Source organism: Ambystoma mexicanum, chromosome 1q, assembly GCF_040938575.1.
Source record: "Ambystoma mexicanum isolate Mex_15411 chromosome 1q, UKY_AmexF1_1, whole genome shotgun sequence".
Taxonomy (NCBI): Eukaryota; Metazoa; Chordata; class Amphibia; order Caudata; family Ambystomatidae; genus Ambystoma; species Ambystoma mexicanum.
Window position 1 is genome coordinate 1,216,616,344 of NC_090922.1, and position 20,734 is coordinate 1,216,637,077.

General features: G+C 45.5%; 1 protein-coding gene across 1 annotated transcript in view; it reads right to left on the bottom strand.

The window, feature by feature from the left end:
* Nucleotides 1-20,734, bottom strand: part of LEPR (leptin receptor) — a 1,083,230-nt gene that overhangs the window by 971,518 nt on the left and 90,978 nt on the right. The window contains exon 2 of the mRNA XM_069641975.1: nt 17,917-17,998. The gene's annotated coding sequence lies outside the window, so the exon portion shown is untranslated. The remainder of the gene's footprint in view (nt 1-17,916; nt 17,999-20,734) is intronic.

The window sequence follows — 20,734 nt, forward strand, 5'->3', positions numbered from 1 at the left end:
TGGCCTGGACCACCATGCGTGTGCAATGTCCATGATGATCATACTGCTGCAGGGTCATGCGCATACTGCGCTAGGTAAAAGGTGCATGTTTTTTTAATCAAAGTTTAAATCTTCCACCCAGTGTAGAAACAAGAGGGCAGTGCATGGCCTCTGGCACCCAAATGTACTAGCCTCTAGTGGCAGCTGGTGAATTATTTTATTGGAGGTGCGTAAATATCCTCCACAAGTATGCACAAGCAACCAAGTGTAGTGAGGGAACCCGAAACAATAAAAAAGGGGAACATTTTTTGAGTAATGGATTAAAATGGTGTATTAAAGAGCACACTTTGTGAGAAATTGGGTAAAATGCCAGACAGTGTGGCATTGGTTTTGTTGGCTAAGTATAAAATATGCCAGCATAAAAAAGAATTAATGCGTGGCTGTGCCCATACATTTCCAAGCTGGCTGCACCTATATATGTCAGCATTCCCAAATAGAAAAACATACTCATGTTTGCTTTGCATGTAATGCCAATACATGATAATATATGAAAACATGTACGAGCTGGCTCTGCCAATATATACTAGTACCCCCGTGTAAGATCATACTTCTGTTGGCATTGCTAAATGACATTCCACGAGAAAGCATGTCCAAACTGGATCCAATGTAGGTCAGTCTAGACCTGTATGTACACGTATCATGCTTGCTTTATCATAGATGCTCAGTAAAAAATGTAATGATACAGTAAATAAAAGCAAGGCTTTCAGCATTAAATGCCACTCTAGCCATTTAATAACACATATCATGCTTGCTTGCTTTATCATCGATGTCCGGTACAAAATACCAAGACATAAATAGAATGAAATGGCTGGACTGGATGCACATAAATGCCAATATAGCCAAGGTATAACACATATTATGCCTGCTTTATCATAGATGCCCAACATTGCTATAATACTCCCTGGGCCCTAGTGACTCACACATACACATAATCACATTCATACCCATTCACCAGTCACTCACCCATACACTTTCTCATACATACACCCACACATGCACCCAGAACATTGAACATTCATACTTCATTCTCAAAATGTGCTCCCACAATCACATTCATACCCATTCATCCACCAGTCACTTACCCATACTCCTCTCACTTTCACTCACACTGCATTGTATTCGCAGGGACCCACCTAGAGCATTCACACACCTCCCCATACATCTTCTCGCACCTTCACTCAGACTGCAATATCCACCAGAGAACACACCAAGAACATTTACACAAACAATCACATTCATACCCACTCACCCACCAGTCACTCACCCATACACAGCTCACATTCAATCAAATTGCATTCTCCACATTAGCACACACAACATTCAACCACACACACTGCATTTTCATTCACATGACAGGCACACTCACCACCCATAAATGCATGCACCATTCACATGAATGCATGCATAAACATACATACGTACATCCATAACCTTATATATACAATCACAATAGACACGCACTCACACATACACATTTTCACAAAGAAAAATGTTTCCTTACCTGTTCTACATGAGTAATGGGCCTTCCTTCCAGGCCTCCAGTTCAGACACAGCATGCAGACAGGAAATAGGGACTCTGCTTCCTGTCTGACGTATGCAGTGAGCTAGCCATAAGTGGAGCTCCTCCTTCCCATGCCAGCCGCAGTCGGCCTCGGCTCAGCCCTCATCCTGACATAGTCAGGGTGAAGGCTGAAACAGTGGCCCCGCTCGACCCGGGGTGGTAAGGCTGTGCACCCTATAGTAATGTATGCAAACATGTCCTATGTAAAGCACTTTAGATTAAAGCGCTATATTAAAAACAATTTATTATTATTATTATAAGTATTATTTTGCCAGTGGCCATATACATTTAATTTCATTCTTTTTCGTATGCCTGCTGTAGCAAAACAGAGTATGGCTCGTTGGATAAGCATCTTAACACAGCAAGGGTGATACATTTTGCAGAAATGTTGCACATCTCAGCCATATTTTTATCTAAATTATATAATGCTTGTATTTGCTGTTCATGAACAAAACATGCTTTTTTGAAATACAGTGTGAATAGTTTTCATATTCCTAGCTGATCTCTTTGCTTAGCCTAACACTAAATTGGAATATTTCCAGAGGAAATAATGAACAGCTCTTGTCAGACCGTTGCTAATTTGTTGCAAGCTTTCAGGATGATATCTGGGGTTAAAACATATAATAGTTTGTTCTCTTTTTCTCCATCAAAGGAAAGGTTGCATTTAGTCACTGCTCACTGTTGCACAGCGTTCGCTCTGAGCTTTGGACCCCGTTCCCTTCGTCCCCCTAAGGTCAGACCCCGATCAGCACCGGCGCGGGATCCCTCTGGACCCGGCCGCGCGGGCCCCAGCGGCGGGCGGCGGGAGGTGGCGGCGGGCCTTGAAAAAGCCCGGCGCGCCTCCGCCCCCGCCCCGGGGCACCGGGCCGCGCCGCGTGCTCACTGTTGCACAGCGTTCGCTCTGAGCTTTACATAAATGTGTGTATGCTGCACCTGCCAGTAAACGTGGGTACTACCTCCCTTAGACGTGCCTCTTTACCCCTCTCCACAAATAAAACCTTTCCCCGAGTTTATTTATGCATGATCTCTCTTTAGTCTCTTTAGTTATTTTCTTAACATAAGTTATGGAGGCTTAAAGGCTTATTATGAGTATGTGGCAACAGTAAAAAGAAAATTAAAAACAGGCAGTATTTCGAACTACCATTATGCGTTTTCAGGTATTTACCTCATGCTGTACTTTGAGAACACGCTTGTGTTAAACAAACACCACGGGATGATGGGTTAAATGCCTTTGAAAAATCAGAGGTATACACTTTACATTTTACCATCATTTTGTCTTCACCAAAATCGTGAAGCAAAACATGTTTTTGATCCCTCTATTGGATGTTGCTAGCTCTCTGCCAGGGCTGTGGAAGCATGCGCGACACATGTTTATCGTTCTGATGGTCTGATATGGAGCCATGATGTTTATTGGGGCTGGAAGCACCCTGCTTCAGTTCTATGAACATTGCTGTATCTCGGAAGGCCCCTTGCCCTCTTTGCCCTGCCACCTTTAAGCAGAAGCTGTGATCGAGTCCTTAAATCATGAAACAAACAAACCTTTCATCTGTAGGGCCCTGTAACCAATGTGAGTTCCGAATGGGTGGAAAAGATATATTTATACATATGCATACATTAAAAAACAAATGCACCAGCAGGGAAAGGCAGATTTGACCTTTAACTGGTCTTGATGTTTTGGAAAACAAAAAATCAAAATGTACTTCTAAAATGTGTTTACACATTTTATATTCAAAAGTGTGCTCTACCTTGTGTTCAGATCCTAACACTTAGACTGTGCACTCGCCACCAAGTGCTGCAGGTCCTAACCACTAACATACAAGCCCCTACATCTACCCAAGCCTAAAAATAAATCTGCAATATTCCTTGTATGCATTTGGGAAAAACGGATGTTTCATTGTCTCAGTACGCACGTTTCTCTCCACTAATAACTACGGAGATTCTTCAGGGTGTCAGGATAAGAAGGAAAGGAGAAAGGGAGAAGGGGAGAAAGAGAGAAAAGGAAGGAAGGAAGGAAGGAAGGAAGGAAGGAAGGAAGGAAGGAAGGAAGGAAGGAAGGAAGGAAGGAAGGAAGGAAGGAAGGAAGGAAGGAAGGAAGGAAGGAAGGAAGGAAGGAAGGAAGGAAGGAAGGAAGGAAGGAAGGAAGGAAGGAAGGAAGGAAGGAAGGAAGGAAGGAAGGAAGGAAGGAAGGAAGGAAGGAAGGAAGGAAGGAAGGAAGGAGAGAGAATTGAATTTAGATTTGGCAGCAAAAATGGAAAAGAGTACTTTTTTATTATTAAAAATGTAATGAAGAACAAACGAATGCTCGGCGAGATACTGACAGTCTTGGAAATCAATGGGAGAGTCTGCCAGTCTTGGCTGTCTTTTTTTCATGGCCGATGTGAAGAGCAGAACTTGCAAGCTGGCTGTGGATGTTCCTCGTGCGCCTTCCCTGTGCGGGAGATAGTGCCTTGCAGACTGGAGGCAGATACAACCTCAGGGATGTCATTTGAGGGTCGCCAGAGGTCGCAACTGCAACCTCTGAGGCCTCTCTTGCAACCTCTGTGGTCTCCCTTGCGACCTCTAAAAATACATATATATATATTTTTCATTTTCTTTATTTATTTTTTGTAATGCAAACACCTGATCTGTGGCCAGCACCATGTGGCTCTTTACTTCTGGAGTGGCTGGCTTTCTTGTTCAGGCCCCTTAAAAAAGAAAAATAAGAACAGGAGTGCCACAAGTTTAACAATTTGAGCACTGGCCCTAAATAAGAAAGACTAGGAATACCAAATAATGTGTCTTTCTGGAATTCTCTACAATAATTGCTAGACTCATTAAAGGTTTATTTCAGGCACACTTCAGGGGGTGAGTCACCGAGTTAGTCTGTTGCCTTCTGAGGTTGATAAATGATCACCAACACAGGTTGGGTGATATTGTGTGTATATTTTTTCTATATTAAGCGCTTAAGCGTAAGTGCTATATAATAACACATCATTATCATTTGGCCATGGACGTCTGCTTGCATTCACAGTCATTTGGTAATATTGCCCTATACACACTGATCTTAATGATACATATGGCGATCCATTCTGGTATGAACGTACATCACATTATAGTGATATCATAACCATATTTTTCGTAGTGTACAATGCTGTGTGATGCCACTTCCTGTTTTGTCAACGGGTGAAAGGTCATGTTCCATCGCTTCCCACAATATCACTTCTGGGTGGGGTCAAATGATCACTTCATGTGATGCCATCAGGGGGTCATGGGTCATGTGAGGTCACTTCCGCTACCCCTGGCATTTTGGTGAAATGACGTCCCTGCGCAACATGCAGGCTTCTCCTGGAGAGAAGGCTGGCTGGGCCCGAGACTTGACAATAGACTGGCCAGCCATCCTGCAGCTCTCCGCTTTATATAAGTACACTGAACGAAATCAAACAGAACCCTCTATATTCAAGCGTTTCTTACCAAAAACAATGACACGCCTTCTTTTGCTTAATATCGCAGGCGGGAGTCTGGCCGCGGCAGGTAATAGGGCTGCCTGCCGTGCGTTGCAGCCTCGAGTCAGGCACGTGCGTGCAGGAAACACATATGTCATCGTGATTGACTTTGGACTGCAACCTCGGGCTATGTACTCCAGCTGCTCTTCTATAGGAAGACTTGCAATCTTTAGAGGAATAACAGGGAGCACGTGTTATGATGTGCGCTTCCCCCTAAACATCCACAACGCATGCGGTTTGCTAATAAGGAAGTTGGCCCCGAACTCAGTCCGAGTCTTCCTGAACCTACGCAATTCCCCCCTGCGGATGTTCACAGTAAATCCCAGCTAAGTGTATAATATTGCGCCAACACTGTTTCCATTATTAAAGAACAAAAAAAGCGAAGACCACTATTCCTGCAAACATATGTGAAAGGGGTGTCAACATTGATATTCTGAACACACTTAATTGTGTATTTAAATAGGTAAAAAGCATCCCCTTTCGGCTATTATCTGATATGTTTTTTTCCGAATCTGGGCAGTCGGTGCAGCGTCGTTCACTTTTATTGAACAGTTTGGAAGGTATGTGTCGATGGGGGTCACAGCACATTCCACACAGTGTGTGTGGAATTCCACACATACATTCCGCAATGGTTTAAGAGAGTGACAGGTAGGTTTGCTATTGTATTTTGTCAGTCACACGTGTCGCTAGATTCGAATAAGCAAGCTTACCTGAACCAGGCAGATCTGGACGCAACTCTTCTCTTCTCGGGTGTTGTGGGGCCCTTTCTGTCGTCCCGTATCTCGAAATGTTGGCCCCGCTGTTTGCAGGCTGCGTTCCACTCTTGCACGTGCGTGGTGGTAACTCTCAGTCAGGACAGGTGGCGCAGGTGGGTCCACGTCCTCCCCTGCTCCAGAGATGGGGTGCCGAAGCGCTTCGCAGTCTGTTAGGTCTGCTGGTGCTGTTCTGCTGGGGCTGTATTTCTGTCCTGGGGCGACAGCGATCCCACTGCGCCTCACGATGTGTAGACGCGATGCTGCGGTACTCGCTCCATGCTCTCTACCGCGGGCGGAGAACCGTCCCCACCTGTGCGTGCTCGCGGTGCTGCTGTGGTGTTTCTGTGTAGCTGTCCAATAGGTGGGCATCCATAACAAAATAGCAGTGCTGTGGGACTCTCTCTGTGCCCTCTACTGTCCCTAGCCCGCGGGAGCTCGATGTACTGTGTTTCTGCACAGCTGTCTGGGGAAGCGTAGTGCTGCAGGACTGCCTAGCCCGAGCGTAGCCGTTCTCATCGCAGCCTGTCAGTGTTCTGCGTGGTGCTATAGCCTGGCGGGGTGGCTCTACAGGCGATGGAAAGTGTGCTTCGCGTGTGCTCCTTCTGCGCTCCTGTGCTCCAGCTGGACAGTGCTCCAATGTAGGTCAATAGGGGCGATGGTTAGACATTTTAAGAACACATTTTATTGTTTTTTTTAGTTTCCGTCATGTACTTATTAGTCAACAACATTATCAACAGTAACAAAAAACCTGTCAGTGCATCGCCTCCGACACACTCCCCTTCCTCCCCCCTTGGGATCGCCTCCCTCAATAGCACACCCCCATATAGTACAGTATTCCGTGTCCTGTCATCCCCCACTCCACCCCTTCCCCACCTAGTACCACCTGGAGTTCATCCTATCCCACTTCCAGCCATCTGGCCCAGACCCTATCAATCGTTACGGACATCCTCTATCCCTGTACACAGTTCTCTCCAATTCCGCACACTGACCAATACTCTCTCCACCCACTTGTGTATACTAGGTGGGGTCGCATTTCCCAAATCCATGGCCAAAGTACTCTTCCCCAGCATCATCACTGTCGTAATCAAACACTTTTCCCTGCTGTTAAACCCTGGGTCTGGGATAACATATGAAAGAGGGATCCCACCCACTCCCCACATTTCAAACATTGAGAATCCGTTGCTCTGCCCGTTCGGTGGAGGCGAACCCCGCAATAGTAAACTCTATGCACTGTATCAGAAGCAGTCGCATGGTTATGGCTGCCTCTCTTAGAGATAGCACGGCTTCCGCCCAGTCCTGTCCCTCCAGCATCCCCAGTTCCCCTTCCCACCTCTCCTTTAGCTTCAATAGGGGTTTAGACGTAAAATTATGAATCATCTGGTACAGTTTCAATATTGCCTTCCCCTTGATCTCCTCTTCCAACAGGTTAGCCTCAACCGAGGATCTCGCTGGGATATTGCAAGTCTCCTGCGTCTCCTGGCCCATAGTGTGCTGCAGCCTAGCTTGCGTGTACCTATCCCGATACTGCAACCCAAACCCCTCTTGCAGACTCTGAAAAGATTCCAGCCTGCCTTGTGCCAGAAAGTCCCTCACCCTGCAAATACCCTAGCCCTGCCATCTCTTCTGTATATCCAGATTGTAGACCTCTGGCAAAGCCACATTCCCCCAGATGGGAGCCTCCTTGGTGACACCACCCTCCCCCAACCTTATTGCTTTGAGGAGGACTGTATACGAGGCCATCACTCAGGCCCCTGGTTGTGTCATCCCATGCAGTGGTGCTCCCATCTACAGCACCTGCAAGGGTGGCCTAGCCCCATCCCATGCATGTCCCGCCTGACATGTGGCCTACCCGCACTGAACAGCCACTCATTTATCACAATACGCTGGGAGGCCCAACAATAATGCTGCACATTTGGGATCCCCAACCCAACATCTCATACTGACCTACTTAGTGTTTTTAGTGCAATTAATTTACTTTTATTCCCCATACAATCTCCCTCTGCAGCTTTTTATGGTCCAGAACATCCCGGCCGGCACTTTTACCAGAGTGTTCTGGAGGCCATAGAGAAGACGCCGACAGCACCAACATTTTTAACAAGTTTGGCTTTCCCACCATTGAGATCGGTAGCATCGCCCAGTGCTTGGCATCCCATCTGAGCCATCTGAGTCTATCCAGAACCGGGTCTAAGTTGTTCTGAAGAAAAGCCAAGACTTGTACCCCTACCCTGATACCAGATATTTGATGGATTCCTTTGCTATCCTAAATAGACCTCCCTCCGGTATCAATTCCCCCTCCTCTTGCACTGGCATAAGTTCAGATTTATCCCAGTTGATCCTGAATCCTTTCACCTTGCCAAACTTCTAGAACAAATCGACTGCTCTAGGCCATGTGCGCTTCAGTTCTCCTAAATAGAGGAGGATGTTGTCCACATAGAGTGATATACGGTCCTCCCATACCTCTGGCCAAACAAACCCCTTCAGCTGAGGTTCAGTTCTCACCTTTATAGCAAAAGAGTCCATCGCCAATAGAAACAGTGGCAGCAAGTGCGTGCACGCCTGCCTGGTTCCCCTCTGTAGATGGAAAATCTCTGAGACACATCCATGCACCCTAACCCAAGCTACCAGTTGAGTATATATTAATTTAACCAAGATTTTAAATCTAGGCCTGAAGCCAAACCCCTCCAATACTACCCAAATGTAGTCAAATGATTTCTCCAAGTCTAAAATCATGACTACATGTGGTCCCTTGAGAGAGGAGTCCGCACACAGTGCTTTATGTAGACTTCTGGGATTCATCCTTGTGGCCCTACCTGGGACAAAGCTGCATTGATTTCGATGGATCAGTGTCCCAATAGTTGGTAAGAGTTTGTTGGCTAAGACCCTCACCAATATTTTTGCCTCTCTATTAACCAGGGAGATTGGGCAATATTTTATGTATAACTACAATCATTGACTGTCGTAGGTCCTCCGGCAGTATACCACCTTCCCAACACTCTGGAAACATGGCCCTCATCTTCTCTGCCAGTCCCTGCCTTACTATCTTTCAGAATTCCGCAGGACTCTGTTAGGTCCTGGGGATCTACCTGATTGAAATTGGCTTAGATTTCCTCCACCGATGGGTCTAGTTCCAGTCTCTCCCTCTGCTCCTGGAACACTCGCGGCAGTCCTGTCTCCCTGGTTTGTGTCTATTTGACCTAAAACATTTAACCTTATCACATTTGATCGAATTTATTTGACCTTCTTTTGTCTAAAATGTGGGGGGAGACCCCACACAACCCCCCAACTTCCACTCAACCTAATCTATGCCTTTACCCACCCCCATATATATATATTGAATTTAATTTGACCGAAAAAAAGGTTAAAACAAATTTGATCAAATGTTAAGGTCAAATGTTTTAGGTCAATTATGCTAATACTGTTTCCCTTACATAGCTCACAATCCTAGCAGGCTCCCTGACAACCGAGACCTAATATAGATCTGCATAGTATGCAGCAAACGCATCTGCTGTGTCTTTACTCTTGGATGAGATTGCCCCGTTTCCCATATAATCTTCCTCACCCACCTTGTCCCTTATTACCTCCTCTCCATCGATGCCAGCAGTCTGCCAGACTTGTCCCCCACATCAAAGACAGTCGCCTGCCTATTCCAATGGGCTGCCCTGGCCTTATCCCTGGCCACTGAATGCTAAGCAGCGATGCTGGAGCTCAAGGAATGCTAACTCCAGGGGACACAAGCTTCTGGCAGACTCCAGGGACAGCAACGTTGTGGCAGCAGGTACCATAGACCCCACACATGATCCAGCCACAGCCAGCCACAAGCCGGACATGCTGAGCATTGCTCTGCTGAAGAACTTGCAACAATATGCACAAATCGAAACTCTGGCTGAGCTGACCTCAGATCACAGCAGGTACTGATCACTTTGGAAGATAAGATGGAAACCTACCAGCAGACTGAAGTATGACTTTCATAGGGCAGACTGGAGCCGCTATAATTATAATTCATCATTATAATTGGGTATTTATAACATGCTTAATACCTTGAGGCTACAAGGAAGAGCTTAGCAACCTCACAATCCCGCAGCCCCTTGAGCACCAAGGGAGACATTGACAAGGCAGTAGACGCCTTTACATCTGTGGTTCTAGAGGCAATGGAACACAGTGTCCTAAAGCAGAAACCGAAACGCTGTTCAATCTATGACTTACCAAGAGGCATCAAGCAAGCAATTGTTGTGAAAAACCGTGCTTGGTGGCAATGGCAAAAACATTGCACCCCAGATCTACTACAAAAGAAAAACAGCTCACAAGGCTTCTACGACAACAAATCAAGGAGCAACAGGGTGGAAAATGGGAAGGCGCAAAAGCTAACTTGAAAGACGCTGTCAACTCAATTTGGAGAAGGACAGGGAAGAAGGAACCAAGCTCCCTATCCAGGGCCAGACTTACCTGGAATGCAGAAACAACGACAAGCCAGAGGTGCTAACGGATACACTTGAGGCTTTGTTTATGCCATACAAACTCAGCAGTATAACAGACCAAGTGGACAAACAAGTCAACAAATATCTCTCGGAATGCCCAGCCGAGATGGGAGCAGAGAGCATTCAGGAATGCACAAGCTGAGAATCTGGCAAACGGCAAAGCATCAGGGAGCGACAGAATAACCAACTTAGCCATGCAGATACCCAGCTTGTAACAATGTAATGCCTTGTGAAAATCTTCAATGCATGCATGCAACTTCCCCAAATGCTGGAAAGAAGCCAGAGTCATCTTATTCCCAAAGCCCGGGAAACCACTGAGAGATCCTGCAAACTACCGCCTCATCAGCCTGCTCTTGGCACTGTATAAGCTTTTGGAAAGGGACCTTCTCACCCACCTCAGTAGCTTTGCTTCTGAAAGAAATCTTCTCCTCAATGAATGATTTGGATTTCATAAAGAGCATGCAACTAACGGTTCGTTTCGAACCATCAGCTACCATGAAGGAAGAGCTCTCAACAACACGCCCTATCTGAGCAGGCGTGCCAGAGGGATCAATACTTTCCTCTTCAACATCTTTACCAACAACATCCCTACAGAGTTTCACAAAATGGAACCTGGCACTGTATACAGATGATGTCACAGTGATCTCACAGTGGTTCAGGGAAAAGGAAGTGGTGAAGAACCTACACAAATCCTTGGACACGATGTCAACATGGTACAGTGAGTGGCAGATTGCACTGAACATCGGCAAGACAACTGTTCACCACAAAGATCAGGGAGCACCCGCGCATCAGCCTAAATAGAGAAAACATCAAGTGGGAGAGCAGCAGCCGCTACCTGGGAGGGACCCTGGACAGCAAACTCCACTGGAGGAGCCACATTGAAAACACCCAACAGAAAGCCTCTGTCAAGTTTGAAGCGCTCTACCCACTCTTGAAGTCAAAGTCCATGCCTACCCGTAGTAAAGTCAACATCTACAAGATGATTATTAGACCCACTCTGACTTATGCCTCTCTGGCATGGGGTACCTATGCAGAAACACACCAGAGGACTCATCAAAAGGTGCAAAACAAAGCCCTGAGGATAGCGGTTGAGGCCCCACTTTTAACAACTGACCTGCACAGGGAGCTGGGAATTTAGATGTTGGATGAATATCTGTGAAGCTAAACAGGAATTTCTGCCAAAGTCTGGATCAGAACGCAAATCCTCTGATCAAGAAACCTGCTACAATTACTGCAAATCCTTTCGACTGCTACCCGTTGCCCATCACAGCGCCGACCCTGTGAAACCATCTCTACTGTAACTAGGTAAAACATATCAAGAAGCAATCCAAACTATGACTACACTTTCAACTAGAAAAAAATGAGTAATGACGCAAAGCCCCGGTATCCAACAACCCCACTTACAGATCAAAACAGTCAGCAAGATAAAGAATGAGAGGACTATTAGCAACAGCACAATAGTACATATCCTCTGGGGGAGCATTAGCCAATTAAGACGTAGATGCAGTCTCACCCACCCCTTCCACCTATCAGAGAGTGGCCCTGCACAATTTCTCTCTACTCTGCTATTCATTACGCCTCGCCTGATATTGCTCCTTCCCTGGTTCGCTAAAACTCGCTGCTGTCTCTCCTCTCCATATCCCTCTATCTCTTAGGTGCAATCGCGTCCTTGGGAGTGCTTCTATCCCAAAAAGGCCCAGTGGCTCCTCTCTTCCCTCTACCTCACACATGTTGTCTCTTCTTCCCCAGTCCCTCTATCATTCCCACTCTGTTGCTTCCCTCCCCGATGCCCCATAACTCACAATTCCACTATTTGCCACACTAAATGTCTAACTTAAAGATAGCCAATGAAAGCTCCTGCTTCTCGCATCCCTGGCGGTCACCTGCAGCAGCGAGCAGTCCTGGTGGAGCTGAAAGGGGGCAATACAGCCCCCATCCCTTTGTGAATGGTGGGGTTATGCTGCTTGCAAATGACATGCAGAGTGGTCCGGGCAGGGGGCCAGCACTCATTCGGGAGCACAGGTTCGACCGAGGATGCCAATGGAAAATAGGAAAGTTTGTTTAGGTTTTAGCAGTTCTACACACAGCCATTCCCATGGTCAAGTGTCTCGTCTCAGCGGCACGATGTTGTGGTTCGGTCCCCACTCCATGGTGGTGGCGGTGGTGGGGGGTTAACCCTGAAAACAATGGGGGATCTGAAGGTACCAACGGAAGGACTGCTGCAAGAAGGAGCGGGCATCTGTCCTCTCTCTACACTCCCTGAACATGCAATGACTAACCCCACAGTATAACCTCAATTGCAGGGCATGTTGGTAACTTCACAAGGGCGGTCCAGGACCGCACCAGGACCTAAGCGAGATGACCCAGACATGGCTAGTGCACTTAGCCTCCACCTCTCGCCACCAGGGACGTCATTTCACCAAAATGCCAAGGGTAGCAAAAGTGACAACACATGACCCATAGCCCCTGATCACATCACAGGAAGTGATGTCATTTGACCCCACACTGAAGTGATATCACGGGAAGTGATGGAACATGACCTTTCAACCCTTGACAGAACAGGAAGCGGCATCACATAGCATTGTTCCTAAGCAAACTACGAAAAATATGGTTATGATATCACTATAATGTGATATACATTTCATACAAGAATGGATCGCCATATGCATCATGATGATCAGTGTGTATAGGCCCATATTACCAATTTACTGTGAATGGGAGCAGATGTCCATGGCCAAATGATAATGATGTGCTATTATATAGCACTTAGGCTTAAGCACTTTATATAGAACAAATATACATACAATATCACCCAACCTGTGTTGGTACTCATTTATCGACCTCAGAAGGATGAAAGGATGAGTTGAGGTGTTTAAGAACAGACTATATCAGTGACTCACCCCATGAAGTGTGCCTGAAATAAACCTTTAATGAGTGTAGCAATTATTGTATATAATTCTACAAAGACAAATTATTTTGTATTCCCATTTCTTATTTAGCATCACTGCTGAAAGTGTTAGACTTGTGGAGCCCCTGTTCTTTTTTTAATGTTTTTTATTTTTAAGAGGCTTCAACAAGAAAGCCCGCCACTCCAGTTGCAACAAGCCACATGAGCCCAGGACCTTGCATTTAAAAAAAAAGAAAAACCTTTTTTTTAATTTTATTTTTTTAGAGGTAGCAATGGAGACCACAGGGGTAGCAAGGGAGACCTCAGGGGTCACAGTTGCGACCCCTGGTGAGCCCTAAATGACGTCCCTGCTCGCCACAAATAATGAGGGCCATGGGGCGCGAGCACTACCACACTCATGGTGGGGCTTAAAAGCTTGGAAAAGGATGGAATTCGGTAGAACATAGGGGGCCTGTTGACCCACTCACAGTGAAGTTCATAGGACTGGCCCGGGCTGGGGGAAATGTAGGTCCTCCTGGGATGCAGTCGTGTCTTTTCACAGAGGGGTGAAGGCAGATGAGCTTCAGTTTTAAACAAGCAGTGCACTAGGAAAGGCAGGGGAGCTTCATGTATTAACGAGCAGCGCACTTGGCGGGTAGCAGTGGTGAGGGGTGGAAGGAAGGCATTCAGACCGTAGGCAATTGGTGCCACCAACAGATTACTTATTGGTAGTTTACAGTGCAGAATGCATGGCACCACTCATCCACACTGGGGACGGCAGGTCCAGGAGTGGCACTCAGGTTGTGGGGGCCCGTAGTTACAGCTGGTCCCCCGTGCAAGGGGGTGGGTCGGGGTGACCGTACCTGAATTCCTCGTAAAATATAATGCAAAGACAAACAAGTGGATAAATGAATAATTAAATAAATCTCGCAGCAGCTACACCACTTGGGAGGGGCAACAAGCGGCCAAGTTATAATGGGAGGTTTCGCATAACCCCTTACCAGAACATAGTTTGTGGTTGCGGACTAGGTACAAACAGAAAGCAGCAATTTGTCCAAGATCACACAGTATAGTGCAACAGAGGGGCTGGGACTCATAATTCCTGTACCTCTACAGATACTGAGCTGTTGTCTTGACACATCTAATCAAGTAGATTTTATGCCACATACTGGCCTCTGGGGAAGAGCTCAGCCAACCTCAACCTCAAAAGGCAATCATAACCAGGCGGCAGTACAGCGGCTTAAGAGACACTTCTCCGGCGGGTCACCTTCATTGATCTCACAAGCCACCCAAGGGATTCCAACCACTGGAGAATATCGGAACTCTCCACATACACACCAACTAAATCAGTTAGGAACATATTGGGAGAAGACATAACACTCTCAACTGGCATAGCTGAAGTATCCACCTTAGTCCCCCCCCCCCCAGCTGGATTCGTTGGCAATCAGTGTCTTGGTCTTTGAGCTCAAGATCTCTGTTTTGGGCATAACGTGCAGTGCTTACTCCTCTTTCCTAGCAATGGGATGTGCTGCAATGTTATGTGCCGGGTGCATAGTTGTAATTGCATCGCAGGTGCTGATTGACATCTGTGTCCTGCATGGCAAACCACGGCCCGGTAGGGCACGTATATTTGGAGTAACAAGGTTCATTGTCTTAAAGGTACGCAGTACCTGCCAAGGGTAGATCTTTTTATTGAAGAACGGTGGAAAAGGCAGAGGAATATCGCGCTGGTGCTCAAGTAGACAACGAGACAAGCGGCTGAAGGGAAAGCTTGGTGAAGGCAGAAAGGGTGTGTCCAAGGGGATTGGAAGGGTACGAGTAGGAGGGGTAAGAGAAGGGGTAGGCGGGCTGGAAGGATGAGGGGGGCTGGGTAACTGGCGGGCACTGTGACTGCCTCTAATAATTGGCTGATTGGGCCGACCGCGAAGCCAAGCAGGATCAATGTCGGGGGATTGTGTTTGGGAGTCTCCGGGGAACGATCAAGCTAAATGATTGCTGCACATGGTTGGTGTTTCATTACGTGGGGAGGGTGGCGCCTGGGACACGGGGAAGGGAAGAAGGGCATGGTATACTGTATTAATGACAGCGGAAGGCTCAATGGCGTGGATGGGGTCCATCATACTGAAATGGTACTAAGGAGGTAGCAAACACGAGACACAGGCAAATCGGGGAATCTTTGGGTAAGGAGTGTTCTTGGGATGTGGACTCTAAATAAGATTTTAAACATTACTACATGGGGGCGAGAGCAGGGTATATTCACCCTTACCTAGAAACAGTACAGGTGGCGGCAGGCCTACTGGAATACAGCACGTGGGCGGCAGAACTACATATAGTACATCCGTGTCGGGAGACACAAGGACCCAGTCAAAGACAGGCTGAATAGAGTGGGGCAGGGGGCAAAACCAGGAGGATACAGAGACTGCTGGAATACGAATTGGTGACGTCAACAGCTTGCATTGGTTAAATGAAGAGGGCAATGAAGGAGGGGGTGCAGCAAACGCGGCATCAGAGGAAACTGGGTACGAACAAGGCAGAGGACAGGGAATGGGAATGGATAAGGTCGTGAAGCTCCAAAAAGTGGGGTGAGTACTAAACGAGTTGTTGGAAAATAAATAGGGTTATGGTAGGATGATAAGGGGGAGGGGGGCAGGCAATGAGGGGCAGTAAGTAAGGTGAGGGCAGTGTGCTAAGGGAAGGGGCTATTGGGACCAAGATGGGAGGGGCCAGGAGGGCCCATTGGGTGCTGGGGGAGAAACATTGGTACCTAGTTCACACAGCCGGGATGTACAGGTTAGATAATCAGACCGGCAGTGCAGGAATATTTATTCTTACATCGGGATAAACACACCTTTGACAGTTTAAATTTAGGAGGGTGCTGACCATGTCATTAGCAAAGATGGGGTGAGGACAGGAGAGATAGACGCCACACTCGTTTGGGAGTGGGGGCAGCAACCATGGCTTATAAAGTAGGGTACAGGGAGAAGAGAATAATGCGATTGGAGAGATGGAGGTAGTACCAAGTGTAGAGCTACATTCAGCCTGGGCTTATCGAGGGGGAAGCAAACGAGGTTACAATGCGAGGAATAAGCGAGAGCGGGGAGAGAGACAGTTAGATAGAGGGGGGGGTCGGACAGTGTTAAAAAAATACCTCGCTTAGGCTCTATTATGTCGCAGACATAGTACAAGTCGAATTTCTCTCTGATCATCGCTTTGACCTAGTGCAGCTGTATTTTGTCTTCAATATGGTCAGATCAATTGTGTTATAGGAAGCATTGTCCTTCCTAATGTTGGGATACAATGTATTTGTGTCATTGGGTGATAAGTATTCCTTAAACACCCAAATGGTAGCCTCTAGTTCTCTGCTCCCTTGGGAGAAGGCGGCTATGTGTAATTCCTTAATGTTAAAGGTTGCAGCTGATGGGTGTTCAGAACGTTCTGTGAATATTTGGGTGAATCGGCAAGTAACCAAGTGACAAATTGTTGATTTGCTTCCAATTTTTAATAGCTTGCACACAAGTAAGTCCCAAACATTGTTCATAAATGCAGATAATGAGGGGTATTATGTGCGTTTTGCTTCGTGGAATACTAGGGCTTTCTCCCCCTTGTCTTCCTTTTTCTTGAACTTTCCGTGGTGCTCATTTTGCATTATATGCCTGCAAGAAGCCTGGCTGCTTGATACTCCCATCCTGGATCGGGCTCAGAAAGGGCAATGTGATGGCTCGTTTGGTGGTCTTCTCAATATTGGGTCAATGTTGAGGACTGGGAGGTGGGAGTCTTGTAATTCTGGCAGCTAAATTGATTTGGGTAAACACGACGACAAAAGAACGTCAAAACTGCTGTTAAATATGTATTCCAACCCTGGTAAAGTGACAGTGTAGTCTTTTATGTCTGTCATAATGGATATTCATTAGCACTGGCACTCTGGTTGCTCAGGATATAGCATACTGATGGGGATTGCAATAGTGAATGCTTGGATGCATTGTGTTATAGCAGTGTTACCCGTTAAAGTTCGTTTCAACTAGCGGGAGAACAAGGTGAACGCATCTGTTGTGTAACGGAAGCATGGCAAATGGTCCCCTTGAATGGGTGTATTGGGCGATGGTCCTCCTCACAATACTTGGCACAACTGTAGTTCGTTTTCCAAGTTGGACAAACGACATGTTTGCTCACTGTCCCAACTTAACAATAAGTGATCATCAGGAAACTGTTCATGGTTTGTTTTAAATGGACACAACAATATTGACAATTCATACAAGCATTAAGTCAAAACCATTGTCATTATCAATTATGACTGGCAATTCCACTGTAGTTTGGAAGGCAAGGTATTGTCAACCGTTTGAATGATAAACATAAAAGTATGCTGGCTAAAAAGGATACTGAGGTTACAGATCTAGTGAATCCTCATTATTCAGGGACAACCTGCCAAAACATTTTACAAGGCTTATTTCTAGACAGGCCAATTGGTCATGCATCTAAGAAAGTTTCACATCTGCATTGTTATGATACCGTTATTCAAGAAAAATGTTGTGATGTGCTTGTGTATGCAGATGTATGCAGATGTATGATGAACTGAGAGAATGTTGGTGTGCTGCCATAGAAAGTCTGGGTGTGAATGCTGTGTGAAGGTTCTAGGACTGGGAGTTGGGGGAAGCTAGCCTGGCTGATGGGACCCAGTGGTTCGCTGTAACATCCCGTAAAGTAACACAATAAAGCTTACCTGAAGAACCTTAACAGGGTGTCCAGGAAACAGCTTTTCTACACTGGCGACGAGTTGGTCTTATATAAGACAAGAAACGGACCTGCATGGCAAAAGAGGGAATATAAAGGTGAACAGTCTGCTGCAGGGGGGTGCAGACAAGGAGAGGAACCACTGCCCAGGACCAAGGAGCTGCAGTGAAACATAAGACAGTTGCATTGTGCTGAAACAATCATGCAAAAGAAAATGATTACAAAGCTGAAGCAACAGTATCAGATTTTTTATTTGATTTATTTTTATTTTAGTATTTGTATAGCGCGCTACAACCCACGGGCATAGAGGTGCTGAAAAGAATATGTATGCAGGCTTGCTTAAGGCTTGCTTAAGGGTTACAGGACAGCGGCCCAGTACAGTGGATTAATACAGTTACATAGTTTACAATAGGTTATATGTCATGGTACAGTAAACAGTACAATATTCAGGTGATGGCGATAGATGGGAGGCGAATCGAACAAAAAGCCTTGTCTTTAAGGCTTTACTGAAGGTTGTGTGGGAATCGATCATTCTGAGTTGGGCAGGGAGGGTTTTCCAGTAGGTTGCAGCCAAGGTAGGGAAACTGGAGCCACGGCTCGCACTCTTCGTGTATGAGGAACAATGAGGCGATTGGCGTATGCTGATCTAGTTAATGTTACAACGTGACTCTGAAAATATGCTAAGAGTGTTCTTAAGTATAGACATGTGTGCCTTTTGGTCTTTGAAACAGAGTTCTATTGACAGCCAGGATTACCTGCAAGCCCAACCCATTTCTGAGTCTTGCTGGCTAAATCGCTTCTCAAAATTAAATGTGAAAAGGGTGAGCTCTGTGCATGAGGGATTGAGAATGGATGTGGTTAGGTAGCACCTGACTTGTGTCACTGAAGACATTGCACTTATCAATAGGTGCAAGCCATCTAAGGTCCCCGGACCCGACTGGCTATCGAATTCGACTTAAGTCTTGCCCGGAGCTTTGGGCCAAAGTCTTAACTGCCTTATTTCAGAACATCCTTTCTGAACAATATATACTGAGCACATGGAAATGCGTCAAAATCAGTTTGATCTTTAAGAAAGGAAGTTGAATCCGAATAATGGCAGGCCTATTTCCATCCTGGATGCTTCTAGCAATATTTATTCAGTGCTTCTGTTAAAGGAGTTGAATATCTGGGCGTCAGCAGCTTGTGTTATGAATAAAAATCAAGCAGATTTCAAGAAAGCTGTGGGTACATCGTTGAACTGCCTTATATTACAAATGCTTTCATTCCAGGTAACGTTAGTAAAACAAGCAATCTATGTTGCTGTTTGGATTTAACTGAAGCATTCAATCTAGTAAATAGTCACAATCTCTGGAGTAAATTGCGGCAATATGGTTGTCCGGGCAACTTATTGAACATCTATGTGGCCCTCCATACCGACACTAGGGTGAGAGTCGGACTTGATCAAGGAGGGAAGCACTCATGTTTGTACCAACAGACCGCAGGGGTGTGTTCTATCACCATTTTATTTTATTTTTATATAAGTGATGTGAAATGCTCATTAAATGCAGTTAAAGCTTGCCCTTCTCGATTCAGGACATTAAAGGTTTAATAGGTGGCATATGCCGACGATTTGGTCTCGTTTGACCAGAACTCCTATTGGGTTGCAGAGGTCTTTAAATGCTCTGGCTGGTTACCTCTCAAATGCGGATTTAGAGATTAATGTTTTAAAAACTAAAATCTTGATATGGAAACCAGGACACCTAAAAAAGATAAGATACATTTGGAACTCAGAGAATTAAAGAATTGAAATAGTTGAATAATTTAACTATCTGGGTGTTAATTTTGTATCCAAGCCAGTGAATAAAAAAAAAAAATGTTCTAAATCTTTGCAACTGGCTATAAAGGTCTATCCCCCACAAATGAAAATGGTGGACAAGTGATTCGGGTGCTTTTCTATACTTCCATTGCTGAGATTCTTACAAACTAAAAATATTGGCTAGGTTAATTTATGGTGCTAAATTTCAGACCCCATGTGTTGAATACGGAAGGTTAGATGACCTGTTATGGCGGAGATCCTTGGCGCTACCAAATGGGGGGGCCCATTAGTGTGATAAGGCAGGAACTTGGCTTTTTATCAATGCAGTCTGTGGTGGATTGGAAATAGATTCAGTTATTCCACAAGGTCTTAGTTCCACCTTTAAATAATCTTTTTTGAGGATGTTAATGTGCTACTGTCAAATAAATCATGTCAGGTATTTAATTTATGGTCCTTATCTTGCTGCAACAAACTGCTCTCTATTGCTTCTACTGAGGCGATATGCCCCAGGTGGCGGGCTCACCCAGCGGATAACGGCCCACCACCCAAGTTAAGGGTCCGAGCAAAGCCATTTACATGAAAAATGAATGAACACAGGGCTTAAATTTGCTGTTCACAAAAGTGTTTGATTTAGCTTACAGACTATATAATAATCTTTCTTCATTAGTTTTGCTTTTGTTTTGTTTTGTTTATTGTGTCACAGCTACACATTATCATTGTTAGTAACATTGCCTTCATATATTTTTTTGAAATAGTTGCTTTAATTTAATGAACAGACCCTTTAATTCAATTAAACTCTATATCATGTACAGCAAGTGTGTATATTATTTTTAAACTGGAGGTCAACTGTTGATATTTCTGTAAGAGGCCACCTTGGCTGGGCATGCTTATGAATTTGTCTTGGCTTCTCTTCCTTTTTTCTGTGAAATGAAATTAAATGTGTTTACTTATTAAATGTTTTCATAAATTAATTACTTTGTATAGTAGTGTCGCACCATAAAGAGAAATGTGG